Here is a 13,619-nt window from a genome sequence, read left to right on the forward strand (position 1 = left end):
ACTTAGACAGCATTCATTAATACACTCTGTTCATTTAAGCGACCAAAGTTGTTTTAAACTATTTTTAAAATACATCAGATCACAAGCATCTTACAATACTTTTGTTTACTAGATTATTATTTTACTCTTTGCCAAGTCCAAGTCAACCGCTCCGAGCTAAGAAACGGAAGAGAGAAACTCAGTTACGATGTAAACCATTGGAGCCAAGTCTTGTGTGCAACCATAGGGTGACACTAATTCATTTGATGGATGTTTACTGAGCACAATTTTAACGCATTTCATTGATACTAAGATGCACATTTTTCACAACTTGTGGATGCATCTTACTGGAGGTGGTGTCAATTTTATTGACAGCATTTCTTTTCCTAGTGGTACATTAAAATGGTGTATTTCAAAAGCTACTTAAATTCGATGAAACAGGAACTCATCAATATCATTAAAGTCACGGTTCAGATGTTGCCTTCTCTAAGAGACTTCCTTGGAGCACCAGTCTAAGGTGGCCCATCCATCATCCTGATTCTTCCCCACTTACTGATCACATCTCTATGGAGACTGTCTCTCTTGTGTTCACTGCTATGTCTAGAACCACATCAGGCATCATTCTAGGCATAGCAGGTTCTCAATAAATGGCTCTGGAATGAAGAAAAGTTACCATTTGTTGAGCAATGACTACATATCAGACCCTGAACTAAATGCTCTACAGAGGAAAATTTCCTTTATTCCAAGCAATTAAGAGGTCATTCTTATTATCTACTTTAAAGATGGGAGAACTTGCAAGAGGTAAGTGGAGAAGCCACAGGACAGGACCTCAGCTCAGGCTGACTTCAAAGCCAGACACATAAGCATCATGCTATAGTGTGTATCACATACAAGCCCTGGAAACAGTTTTGTGCTTGATTCTGTGACTGGTCCAAAGATATAAGGCGAGATCCCTAAAGCTACAAGGAGGAATAAAACCGTTCCCCCACCCTTGAAAGGTAGCATTTGTCTACTGAATCACCACATTCCTCTGTTTTTCTAAGTGCTTCCCGTAGAAGGTCCCGTGTTAATATGGAGGTGGAGGTGTCTACCCAATAAGATGAACCTCATCCACGAAAGAGATGGATATTTACACTTTGTATGGAAGGATCCCACCATCTGTGAGAACAAGAGCAGCCCACCTAGGGCTCAGCCAGTTATCTTGAATGCTAGGGAAAGTGCATGGGAAAGTGCCGGAAGAAAAGTAGGTACGTGGACCTTCGGTGCCATGCTCAGGCCCGTGCCTCAAGGGTTTGAAGTTCATCTCACAAGATCCATGATCTTCATCAATGACCTGTTTCACTGTGAGCTTTATTCCATCCCAGCCAAGTTCCTTTCCCATTCAGCATCTCACCCAAGGAAGAATGTTAAAATCTGGCACTGCCATTCCTACGTCAACTGATGACTATGTCCAACAGAGATGTCTAAACCCTGTGAAGAAAGAAAATAAAGAAGAGCCGCTGGACAAAGGAGTGACAAAAGAGTTTTGACTCTAAGTCAGTCTGTGTCAAGTCAGCTTAGATAGAGCCTACGAAATCTGTCATTTTGGGTCTCCACGAAAATACTGAAGGATATCACAAACATAAAATATTTCATTTAGAATAGAGTTGGCAAACTATGGCTGCAGGACAAGCCCAGCCTGCAGCCTGTTTTGTATGGCTTGTGAGCAAAGATTGGTTTTTACATTTTTAAAGGGTCGTAAGCAAACAACCCCCTCCCCTCCCAAATCAGAGAATATATAACAGAGACACACACACAGACCACAAAGCCAAAAATACTTAGTATCTGGCTCTTTAGAGAAAAAGGTTTACCACCCCCAATCTAGAACTTCTCTTTGTCCTCCTCCATCTCTATTCAGACACAGGTCATTTAACCGTCAGTGTTCAACGTGACTAGGCACATAGAGAAGTAGATCTATTTACCGCTTCAAAAATTAGGGCTAATTTAACAGTATGATGATTTCTTGATTTAGTAACTCCTCTTATGAGAATTCTAAAGTTTTCGTGATTATTAGACTCATACCCATTTTAACTTTGTCTTTGATATTTTAAAAAGATGTCCTTCTTATACTTAAGGGCTTACTCACTTTGTGCCAAATGCTGTAATGGTTTGATCTTCCTAAGGCTGGTGATAAGTGGCTTCTGTAGGCTCCCCAGCACCCTGGTTATTAAAGTTTACCAAAACAACTGTCTTAATTAAAGACCCGTGAAAACCCTGACTCTCCTCCCATCAGGTTAGGACACCAAGTGGGCGTAGCTGGAATCTTTTTAAAACTTAGCCTAACATTAACCCTCTTCAAATTGCCTTTCCTCTAGGATTATACGGGGAGGGGGAGAGAAGAGGAGGGTTATGGATTTGCGGATCCACGAATCCAGCATACTTTAACTTTCCATCAAACAGTAATTCAATATTTACCAAAAGAAGATGTTTAGGCTTGGAAATTCTTACTTGGCTTGTATCTTATCGGAAAAACATTTTTGGGTAACCCTGTGTAAACAGATTGAAAAGATACTCAAACGTGACTCAAACATGAAATTCTAGATATACAGTCAACTTCTAATCACTGGGATAGAAATCATCCAGGGACACTTGAAGCCGTTCTGCCGCATCTGGATAATCTGTAGCCCAGTCATTCTGCAACAAACCTGGGCCCTCTCACTAGGATGATTAGCCTCTATTTCTATCATCTTTGCTAAAGCATATGTTGCTTTTCATCGGCATGAGCAATATCAAGCTGAACATGTAGTCATCTCTGAATTACTTGAAAGCTGGCTCTTCCGTCGGTGAGTTCTACTTGGCACAGATGCTCGTGGCTCTGAATGCCCGAATGGTTTGGGATCAGCTTTTCATTTTAGAATGCAAGATTGATGCAGGCTGTGATGAAACATTAATATTTGAGATGCCTGCCACACACAAGTACCAGGTTGCTTGGGGTTTTTGTCTAGAAAATGTTTACATTCCCATCTCTGCTTGAATACATGAACATTTTGCTTTAGTTTTCAATTTTATTTATTTATTTATTTATTTTTCCCCCAAAGCCCCAGTAGATAGTTGTATGTCATAGCTGCACATCCTTCTAGTTGCTGTATGTGGGACGCGACCTCAGCATGGCTGGAGAAGCGGTGCGTCGTGCGCGCCCGGGATCCAAACCCGGGCTGCCAGCAGCAGAGCGCGCGCACTTAACTGCTAAGCCACGGGGCCGGCCCAACATTTTGCTTTAGAAACCGCATTTTTCCTAAATCAAAAGAGACGTGATTTTTTTTGTCCTTAAAGGGTGAACCATTACATTTAATTAAAAATGTCTCCTGGGGCTGCCCCGGGTCGTAGTGGTTGAGTTCAGCACGTTTCTCTTCGCCAGCCTGGGTTCCTGGGTTTGGATCCCGGGCATAGACCTATACCACTCATCAGCCACACTGTGGCGGCGACCCACATAGAAAGTAGAGAAAGACTGGCACCCTGAGATGTTAGCTCAGGGTGAATCTTCCTCACCAAAAAAAAAAAAAAAAAAGTCTCCATGCCACCATCATTCCCAGGTAATGCATTTTGGGGGAAAGAAAAGTGAACCTGGGTTAAATCATGGCTCTGCCAGCCATGTAACCTCCAGCAAAATCACTCCTGGGACTCAGTTTATCAACAATCACCTTTCAAGAACACAATGTGCCAAATGCTTACTATAGATTCTTTCATTAATCATCATCAAGTGCTCAGCATGACTCCAGACGGAAAGGCCACAATTTCAGAAATTACAGAGGAGAAATGAGCAAAGGTGAGATAATCCAGAGAGAGTGATCACTATCTACGTCTAAATAATTTTCTTAGAGGGTCAAGGTCTCAGTGCTAACGAGCTGCAGAGGCAGACTTCATACACAGGTCGGCTAATTCCAGAGCACTGGATCTTCACCGCTGGCATTTGCCTAAATCTTTAAGATGCAGCGGCTGAACTAGATCATCCAAGATCCATTCTAGCTTTAATATTCCACGCATCTAATCACCCTTGCGGGAGGATTACAAGATGACAACTGTTTTGAAAGACCAACTACCAGCAATGAAGGGGGGCAGGCGGAAGAAATCTGCAAAAAAGTGGATTGCAGTCATTAAAAATCAGAGTATAGCCCCAGGAATTGCTTTTAGTTTACTAAGGGCTCAAAAGATTTAGCACTACTCAAGCATTTCCCATATTTATGGGTCAGTCTATGAACCATTAAATCTTTATTAAATCACTTAAAAATCATATCCTCCAAGGAGGAGAACAAAATAGTACTGGTTATTCTTGGCTTTGAAAAATTGTGTTGCCACTTCCTACTGATTGGTTCAAATGTGATCATTTAACCTCTTGGCAGTACAGACTGCATCTCCCACGGAAATATTTACGCCTGCATTTGGCAACATCATCCATCTTAAAGTCACTGAAGGAAGGTGGTGCCCATGGGGCACATGGAGATGAGCAGGAAGATTCCATCAAGGAAAAGCAGGATTGGGGCATGGATCTGACTGCCACATAACTGCTTCCCACTGTGCTCTGCCCTCAGCTGAGAGCTTCAGGGAGCTGCTACACTTGGGAAAAGGAAGGTCATTCAGTGACTGCTGTGGAAGACCTATTGGAGGACGAGGCCAGAGAGGCGGGAGAATTCGGAAAATATTTCTTCAGGTGGCTTCCTGGCTTAGACACAGGCCTCAAACAGCACAAAAAACAAAAGGAGGAACCGGGAAGACAGACTCAAAGATTTTAAAGGGTCGAACATCAAACCATCACTTTTGTATGGAAGTCTTAAATACTGTAGACCAAACAGATACCAGGGGGCGGGGGTGGGGGGTGAGGAATTAGCATGAAGCTTTAGAAACTATCTGGTTCATATAACTCACTTTATAAGCAGGAAGCCAAGGACACCAGAGGTGGGGTGGCTTGCTCAGATCTCACCCGGTAAAGCCGAAGTTAGAATTGTTTTCATACTCCCTGACACGATGGGCTTGGAAATGTTTTAATAGCGCTTAATCAAAGTCCAAAGTCTCTAAATTCTTTAAAACTATGCCAACTTCTGAAATTGAGAAGCCAGAAGATGCCGATTTCAACACCTGATAAGTATTCTGAGAGCTTGCACGACCTATCTAGGCCTGGAATTCGGTGAGATGACAAATCTGACCTAGAGCCGACATGCTGGTCTTCTCCTGGTTGAAATAGGAAACACAAGGTAGTTCCGTATCCAATCCGTCGGAAAACCCCGAAACCAACTCGCGCTCTGAGATCGACCCTGTCTCCTGCGATGCCGGCTGGAAACAGCCTTCCAGCGGACTCACACTCAGATATTTGAAAAATACGTGCAATAGCCGTGGCCACCTGAGGGTGGTACAAAGGGAGCGTGGAGGACCAGACCTTAATGAAATACCGGCTCCACAAACAAGGCTCCACCAGCGCGTTTAAAAAAAGTCATTCACCTCATTGTTTCCCAGGAAGAATGAAATTGAACAGCTTAACTTTTCCCGGTTAGAATCTCCTTAAGCTTCTGGTTTAAGAACCAGACTCTCAACAGAGGACACAAAGAGGGGGCGGGCTGCGGGCATCACCAGCAGACCCCGCTGTCCTCCGAGGCCAGAAAGGTCGGCCAAGTCCCAGCGGATCAGGTGTTACCATTTACCCGCGTGACGGACGAGCCACCAGCTTTCGCTCCCCTTCCCACCCCCGCCCCAAAAAGGGGCATATTTGCAAAGCCGGGACATCAAGGCTCGTTTCTACAAAGGCAGGCATCCTCCAAGCCCAACGCGCCGCCGCAACCCGGCCTCCGCCTCGCACCGCGGCTCACCGGTCCTGGGGGGCCAGGCGCGGGGACCGGGGCTGGGGAGTTAACCTCAGGTGGCGATCAGGTCCCGTTCGGAGAGTCCCGTTTGACTCGTGGGGCCTGGGTATTGCAACACTCCCGGGTGCACGCAGAAACCCCTCCTCCGAGGAGCCAATGTTGCAGCCACCGCGGCTGCGGGCGGACGAGCGGGAGCGCCGGGACCGGGGCTGGGACTCGGGGGCCGGGAGCCCGGAGCCGGGCGGCGGCGGCGGCGGGTCGCCCCCTCCCGGCGGCGGCGGGCACGGCCGGCCCCGGATCCCGGCGGCGGGGCGCTCCCGCAACCCGGTGTGCCCCCACCCCAGGAGCAGCGCGCACCGGAGAGGGGCCCGGGCAGCAGGCTCCGCCCGCCTCCACCTGCGGATCTGAGGCGCCGCGCCGAGGAGGCTCCCCGGGTCCCCTCCCCGTTCCCCGGGGCTCCCGGCGAGCGGTCCCATCCCTGGAAAAGGACCCCGGGTGTCGGGCACCGCGGGCGCTTACCCGGAGCGGGGCGGCTCCCGGCGCGGGGGGCGCGCGCAGGTCGGGCCGGGAAGGTGCGGCTGCGCTGCGCCGGCTCCCGCCCGCCGAGCGCCCTGCAGCGCCGCCCGGGCTCCGACTTCCTCTTCCTCGGGCTCGGCCCCGCCGCTCGGCCGCGCTCCCCGCTCGGCCGCGCCCTCCCTGCGCCGGGCTGCGGGCTCCGCCGGCGCGAGCCGCGGCTCCCCGGCCCCCGCCCCTCTGCCCCGCGGCGAGCAAGGTGGGGAGGAGCGCGGGGGGGGGGGAGATTAAGCCCTTGGACTTGTCTCTGGCGCGGCGCCAAAGAGAGCAGTCAAATTACAGCCCCTGGGGGAAAAATTTTTTTTAAAAAAATCCCTGCTACTGTTTTCGCAGGCACATCACTTTTCTTCATTGTCCGGGAGCCTCAGGTTTAGCTTTCTCTTGGGCGTGATCATTTTCCGTAGGATTTCTTTAGAGTCATACCAAAAGTCATTCTTTTAAGTCAACATTGTAGTATGACACAGAAGCTCTGGGGCAATAATATGTAAAAAGAGGGGGATGTTCGCTTTTTTCAGGCATCGTTACCCTAATCACCTCAGCTAATATACCAAATAACCTTTGCTTCGAGAAAGTAAAAGTGAAAAGGAAGACTAACCTTTGTAATTGCCAGATAGGTCTTCAAAGGCACCGGCTCTGTAGTAAAATTATGACTTCAGTCAAAGGTAAGAAGACAAGCGAAGTGATTTCTTAACTTATCTCCCTTTGTTCAAAGGCAGACATATCGTGTTTGACTCCATTAGGTTTTGTAATTTGTGAGAATGCGCTCTGACATTACTTCTTTACAGACTTTCAGCTTTAACAGTTACTAGCTGTGTGGCCTTGAAGGAATTATTTAACCTCTCTGTGCCTCAATTCCCGCGTCTGTAAAACGGAGATGATGATGACAGCGCCTCTGTCATAGAGTTGCTGTGTGTGATTTAGATAGGATAATGCGCAGAAAAAGCTTAGGAGACTGCGTGGCTCATAATAAAGCCTGGATGAAAAGTTAGCTGTTATTGTTCATTTCCCCTTTTTATCGGCCTTTATGAATGTTCGTGGTTATGGAAATTATAATAAATATTTGAAACAAGATAAGGTTTTGGGCAGTAGGGCCACACAGTGTCACAGTTCTCTCCCTCCAACGTGCAGTGAATGTTCTGTTTTACAATTTATTTTGTCTCCACAACTGACTTGTATTACCTAAAGCTACGAGACTGGGTTATGCTTGGAATACATTGACCACGGAAGATTTACAATAGGACTAAAACAGATATTTGCCATCTTCAAGGCATCATCTCAGTTGGTCTTGCAATAACCTTGTGAGGTGAACAGGAGAGGTGCCAGTTTCCTTTCACAGACAGGAAACTGAGGCTCGGGAGGCTGAAAGAGACCCTTTCCAGTACCTGGAGCTCACGCAGGAGCTCACATGTGCCTGTCACCCCATTTCTCTACGTTGTTATTTGCAACAGAAGTGAGCAGAAGCGCCTCACACCTGGACGGCACGTTTGTGAACTAGTACCCCATTTTTGGTCTCCATCAATCCTGGGAGCTAGGTACTGGCTTCAAAAGACCTAAGGTTCAAAGAAGCTAATTGATGAGTGTGTTTGCGTCTAACCATGGGGTTTGAGGACAACTTGGAGAGGAAGAGAGAAGAACCAGGGTTTCCTGATTCCTTGCAAAATGCTTTCTCTGCTCCCCCACCCGCCGGCCCCACATAGTCACACATTTATTTAGAGTGAAACAGTGTGATCTGAGCACCAGTTGCAGACTGCTGCTTCCTAGCTGTCACCCTTAGGCAGATAACAATTCTGAACTTTGTTTCTTTATGGATAGAATGGTTAGTATATTTCCTATCCAGCCCACTTCACTTCGCCTCAGTTTATTCATGAGGTGGGAGGTGGGAAATGGAAACAGGAATGTGAAATCTCTTTTGTTGATACTGAGTGCCAAGCACATCACTAGACATCTAACCCGCCTTGTCCTTCCTGACTCCGAAGTGAATGCACTCTGCCCTTCAGATCATTAGAGAGTATAATCTTGAAATCACCTGGTCTGACACACTGTGTGTCTAGTTTATCTGTGTGTGCCTGGCTCTTAGCTCAACTCCTAACTCATAATAGATATAAAATGTTTGATGGGTGGATGGATGGATGGGTGGATGCGAGGACAGCCTAAGGGTTGTAAAAAAGCTATTATGTAGCATTCCAGGCTAGTAATATGCTACCCTCCCCCTTTAAGGAAAAGAATCCAACGGAATGACTTTCTAATGATGCATCCAGTATTAGGAAAACTCTTTTGGTGAGAGGTCTTCCTAGCACTAATATCAGTCAAGGTCAAAGAAGGGAAACAGAGACCACTTAAAGTATTTATAAAAGAGAGACTTTAATGCATAGAATTGGCTCCATCGGTGATGGACGAACCAAGAATCCGAAAGGAGACAGTGACACAGGCCAGAAATTAACCATGGCAGAAAGCCACCACCACCCCTAGGCTGGAGGGGCAGGGAGAGGGGGTGTTCCAGGTGGAAGCTGTCTGTGGGAGCTGGAAACATAGCCACTGCCATAGACACTGGCAGAGAGGGGGGAAGAATACCCTGGTTTCCTCCCTCCTTCCACTGCTTTCCATGGGTTGAACCCAGCTGACAGGGGAACTTGGAACCTTCAGCCTGTAGGGGTATCCCCACTGCCACCCTTGCCATCCTGTGACGCTGAGCAGGAAAAGGGCAAGAAGGATCTGAGGGCAACCAGCCTAGGCCTCGCATATCCCTCGAATCATACTTTTTTCCTTCTCAAATAAGATTGGGTCTATCAATTATATTTCTGTAGAAGAAATGTCTTTGCTTTTTGAGATGATTGGGTGTCTCCCAAAGCATTTCATTCATTCCTCATACAGCCCCGGTAACGTAAATACCATAATCCCTAAATTACATATGAGGTCACAGAGATTCAGGAAGTCTCAGTGACTGGATCAAGGCCACACAGCTGTACGTGGCGGAGCAGGTTTCAGACAGAGAGCTCTGCATTCCCCGTCTCTGGGTGTCCCACTACCTCAGCTGTTTCTAATGAAAGGCAGCGTAATCATGCACAGTCTTATACAGAATACATTTCAGGGTCACCAATCCTCGCACATGTGGGAGTTAATGTTTGCAAAGCTTACGGAGTTAAAAGGCTAACTCATGCCTCACTTTCATTTTATGACTTATGACGATCACTTTTATGATGCCGACGGTGGCTGTATTGCATTTATGATCACACATGATCAGAAATACCGTGTCCACTGGATTACAGGAGCACCTCAGGAAGAACATGGGCAACATTTACCCTTTTTTTTTTTTTTTGAAAAAGCTATTTCAGGGCCAACCCTGGTGGCTTAGTGGTTAAGTTTGGCGCACTCCACTTCGGCGGCCCGGGTTCGGTTCCCAGGCGAGGACCCATACCACTCGTCTGCCAGTGGCCATCCTGGGGCGGTGGCTCACATGGGCTGAGCTAACAACTGTTGCCAATATTCCTCAGCAAAAAAAAAAAAGCTATTTCAATTTCAAATTTGGTTTGGAAACTATCTAGAATATTCTGACCGAGTTAGAGAGATTAGGGACTTATGGTTGAGTCTCATGTAGGAAGACAGAAAGCCAAGAATGTTAAGTAAGTGCATAAGGTGACACGTGTTTTCAAGTTCTCTCCAGCTAGGAGTGGTGATCAGAGTCTATGTTGGTGCTGGCGCTCCTTGTTCTCAAGCCTCTAATTAGCTAGAAGATTTAAAAACCAAGAAGCTGTGCTGACCTCAAAGGGTGAAAGATAAAATAAGAAATGTCCATGATTGTTATTATCTAGCTGAATTGCGCCTAAGAGTAGGTAGAGGAATTTGAGGCCACCTGGAAATCCTGATACTTCGGATCTCCATTGCTAGGTGCACTGTGTGCCTACAATTCCCCTCACTAGTAGCCTCGTGGGTTAAGACCTGGTGTCCAGGAGTCAAGTGCAAATTCATTATCCATCAAGGATGATATAGTGAAGGATTATCCTGCCCATTACTGGACTAGAACAATGAGTGCATCAGATCTTCTTAAAAAGCATAATATCCTGCCAGTAAAGAAGGTCCCAGGGGCTGGCCCAGTGGCTCAGCGGTTAAGTGCATGTGCTCTGCTGTGGCGGCCCGGAGTTCACTGGTTCGGATCCCGGGCGCGCACTGACGCACCGCTTGTCAAGCCATGCTGTGGCGGCGTCCCATATAAAGTGGAGGAAGGGGCTGGCCTGGTGGCGCAAGCGGTTAAGTGCTCGCACTCTGTTGCGGCAGCCTGGGGTTCGCCGGTTGGGATCCTAGGTGCACACCGAGGCATCGCTTGTTAAGCCATGCTGTGGCGCTGTCCCATATAAAGTAGAGGAAGATGGGCATGGATGTTAGCCCAGGGCCAGTCTTCCTTAGCAAACAAGAGGAGGATTGGCAGATATTAGCTCAGGGCTGGTCTTCCTCACACACACAAAAAATAATAAAGTAGAGGAAGATGGGCATGAATGTTAGCCCAGGGCCAGTCTTCCTCAGCAAAAAAAAAAAAGAAGGAGGATTGGCATCAGATGTTAGCTGAGGGCTGATCTTCCTCACACACAAAAAAAGAAGTTCCCAGCAGAGAAGGAGGAGCCCAGATATCAGCCTGGGCAAGAAGAAAGTAAAGAGACACCAAGAAATGCAAAAAGAACGACAGAAATGTGCTTGGGTAACCGAAACCTATGAAAATAAGAAGTGTAAATAGCTTGCAGTCAGCATCCTAATTTGATCTATTCCTCTAATTGCCTATTTTCTCAATTTTGACCAATATAGTAAAGTAAGATGTATGTGTACATTATTTATAAATATTTATATTTGTAGAAAAATAATCCAGAACTTGAAACTTTTAAACTTAGAGTTAATTCATCTTGATTAAACAAAATCCAATATTATTTTCTGCAGATAGTCGGAACATCTTTGAAATAAAGAACATTCTCAATTGTATTATACTGAAATAAAGCAACACTGGACAGTTCATGCTTCCGCTTCAAACTTACCTTTAGATACAAGTTGATAGTAGGGTATACATTTAGGAGCTTTGAAAGTTAGTTTATTTTTTTAATTTATTTATTTTTTTGTGAGGAAGACCAGCCCTGAGCTAACATCTGCGAATCCTCTTCTTTTTGCTGAGGAAGACTGGCCCTGGGCTAACATCTGTGCCCATCTTCCTCCACTTTATATGGGACGCTGCCACAGCATGGCTTCCCAAGCAGTGCATCGGTGCGCGCCCGGGATCCGAACCTGTGAACCCCGGGCTGCCGCAGCGGAGCGCAGCACTTAACCGCTTGCGCCACTGGGCCCGCCCTAGAAAGTTAGTTTATTTTTTGAGCTGTTTTTTCCGTGTCAGATGGGTTAGAGAGAGGAGCTACTTCCAACTTGATTTTGTTTAGAAGTTTAGAAGTTCTCCGCAGGACAATTGTGGTGGTGGTAGGGGGGTCTTTTGGGTTGTCGCTAAACTTTCTGCCATGTTGGAACAGTCCTGCACCACAAAGGTTATCCCATGACCAACAGCATCTCCTAATCATGCACTGTGATTGAGTATCTCAAATTTAAACACTTTCAGGGGCCTGGTCCGTAAAAAAATTGGTTCAGTAGCTCAGACTTGTGAGCATGTGGTACACACTTAAGGCATATGAATTCAAATTTTCTTAAACACTGGTTTGGCCAAACACATTCTCTCAAGCCAAGTTCTTCCTGTGGACCTCCAGTTTGCTTCTTCTTTTTCATTCCCAATTGCTTTTGAATAACTTTCCAGACAAAAATAAAAGAAGGAATCACTCCTCCCTCCTTCCTCTTCTCCTCCCTGACCTTCTCTTCTTCCTTTCTTAAAGACATAGTCAACTACATGTGGAAAGATTGATAGAAAATAGTTTTCTCCTCCTCTAAGAATTCAATGCCATGAATGCTATAACAGAAATAATAAAATATGTGTGGGAAAAATAAGACTATTTTTACGCATGAAAAATCAAATTAATTAAAAATATCAACAATAAACTGGTGACAGAGGCCTCAAGCGTTTTCTCTCGTTCATTCTCCAGTATCTCTTCTCTTTTCCAATCTTGATCATGTACAACAAGTTAGTAGACACGATAATGGTCCCTACTGGTTTTGGAACACCTACCATGTCCCAACTAGACATTAAGTGTTCCACATGCATTATCTTGTTGAATCCTCACAACTAGGTATTTTCTCCATTTGATGAATGGGGACACTAAGACTTAGACAGCTCAGGTAATGTGGCCAAGGTTTTATGAGTAGGAAGAAGCAGTGCAGGCATTTGGAACCAGGTCTGTGACCCCAAACCTGTTCCCTTAAGTGCCCTGTGCCGTTGAGGTTCGTCAACACAAGGTAAGATTCCATGTGCCTCGGCCATCTTCATCTCTCCATTGTGGTCACCTTCTTCTATGACTTCATGACCAATAGTCACATGACTTCTATGACTTCTGAATACTAGTTCATGGACAAATGCACACGCGTGCCCTGATAAGAATATACTCCACACAGCTACAGTTTACAGTCTTTTCCCCTCAATTCTAAACTCCAACAACCCTGCATGTAGGAAGTTTTTTCTTAAATCATTTGTACCAAAATCTGGCCTGACCTGAACCCATTTCACAATAAAACCTCACGTTCAATGGTTGGAGATTATTGGTAGTTTTTTTTCTTCTTTAAATCCCATTTACTGGTGAATTTCTGTTCACTTAACTGCAGAAACATTAAGGGGTTTTGATTTTGGAGTGCTGCCCCAGCCTCCGGTAGGACTGTTGCATAATATATGGTATATGCACTGTTTTGCTTTTGTAAAATCCCCCATCAAAAAACCCCTAAAATCTTGAATTAGGGATTATGAATCTGAAATTTTAAAGAGCCCACATTATATCCAGTAGAGATTATTAAAACTATGTTTTATGAATGGTAAGAAGCAGTGGCCTGTTGGAGTTGGTTTGTACTAGTTTGCAAGAGCTGATTGTTGAAATTTCAGGAATTTTGTGAGCCAGTTGCTGTCAAGTTGGTAGCTTGAAATCAGCCATGGTGGGAATATTTATACCATGGAAATTGGCAAATGCTACACATCAGGGCCTCCCTCTTCCCCCGAGTTGGGGATGTTAAACATTTACCAGCACACCACTTGAAAAGGAATGAGGTAGGAAAGGGGAAAAAATGTCATACAATGGGTTCTTCCCAGTAGATCCTTCCCTGCAGGTTGGAAGGTGT

At 45.8% G+C, this 13,619-nt stretch overlaps 1 protein-coding gene across 1 annotated transcript in view; it reads right to left on the bottom strand.

Annotated features, from left to right (window-relative positions):
- Positions 1 to 5,952, bottom strand: part of PLEKHG1 (pleckstrin homology and RhoGEF domain containing G1) — a 229,177-nt gene extending 223,225 nt beyond the window's left edge. The window contains exon 1 of the mRNA XM_058534149.1: positions 5,817 to 5,952. The gene's annotated coding sequence lies outside the window, so the exon portion shown is untranslated. The remainder of the gene's footprint in view (positions 1 to 5,816) is intronic.
- Between the last annotated feature and the right edge of the window lie 7,667 nt (positions 5,953 to 13,619).

The sequence above is a fragment of the Diceros bicornis genome, chromosome 39, assembly GCF_020826845.1.
Source record: "Diceros bicornis minor isolate mBicDic1 chromosome 39, mDicBic1.mat.cur, whole genome shotgun sequence".
NCBI lineage: Eukaryota > Metazoa > Chordata > Mammalia > Perissodactyla > Rhinocerotidae > Diceros > Diceros bicornis.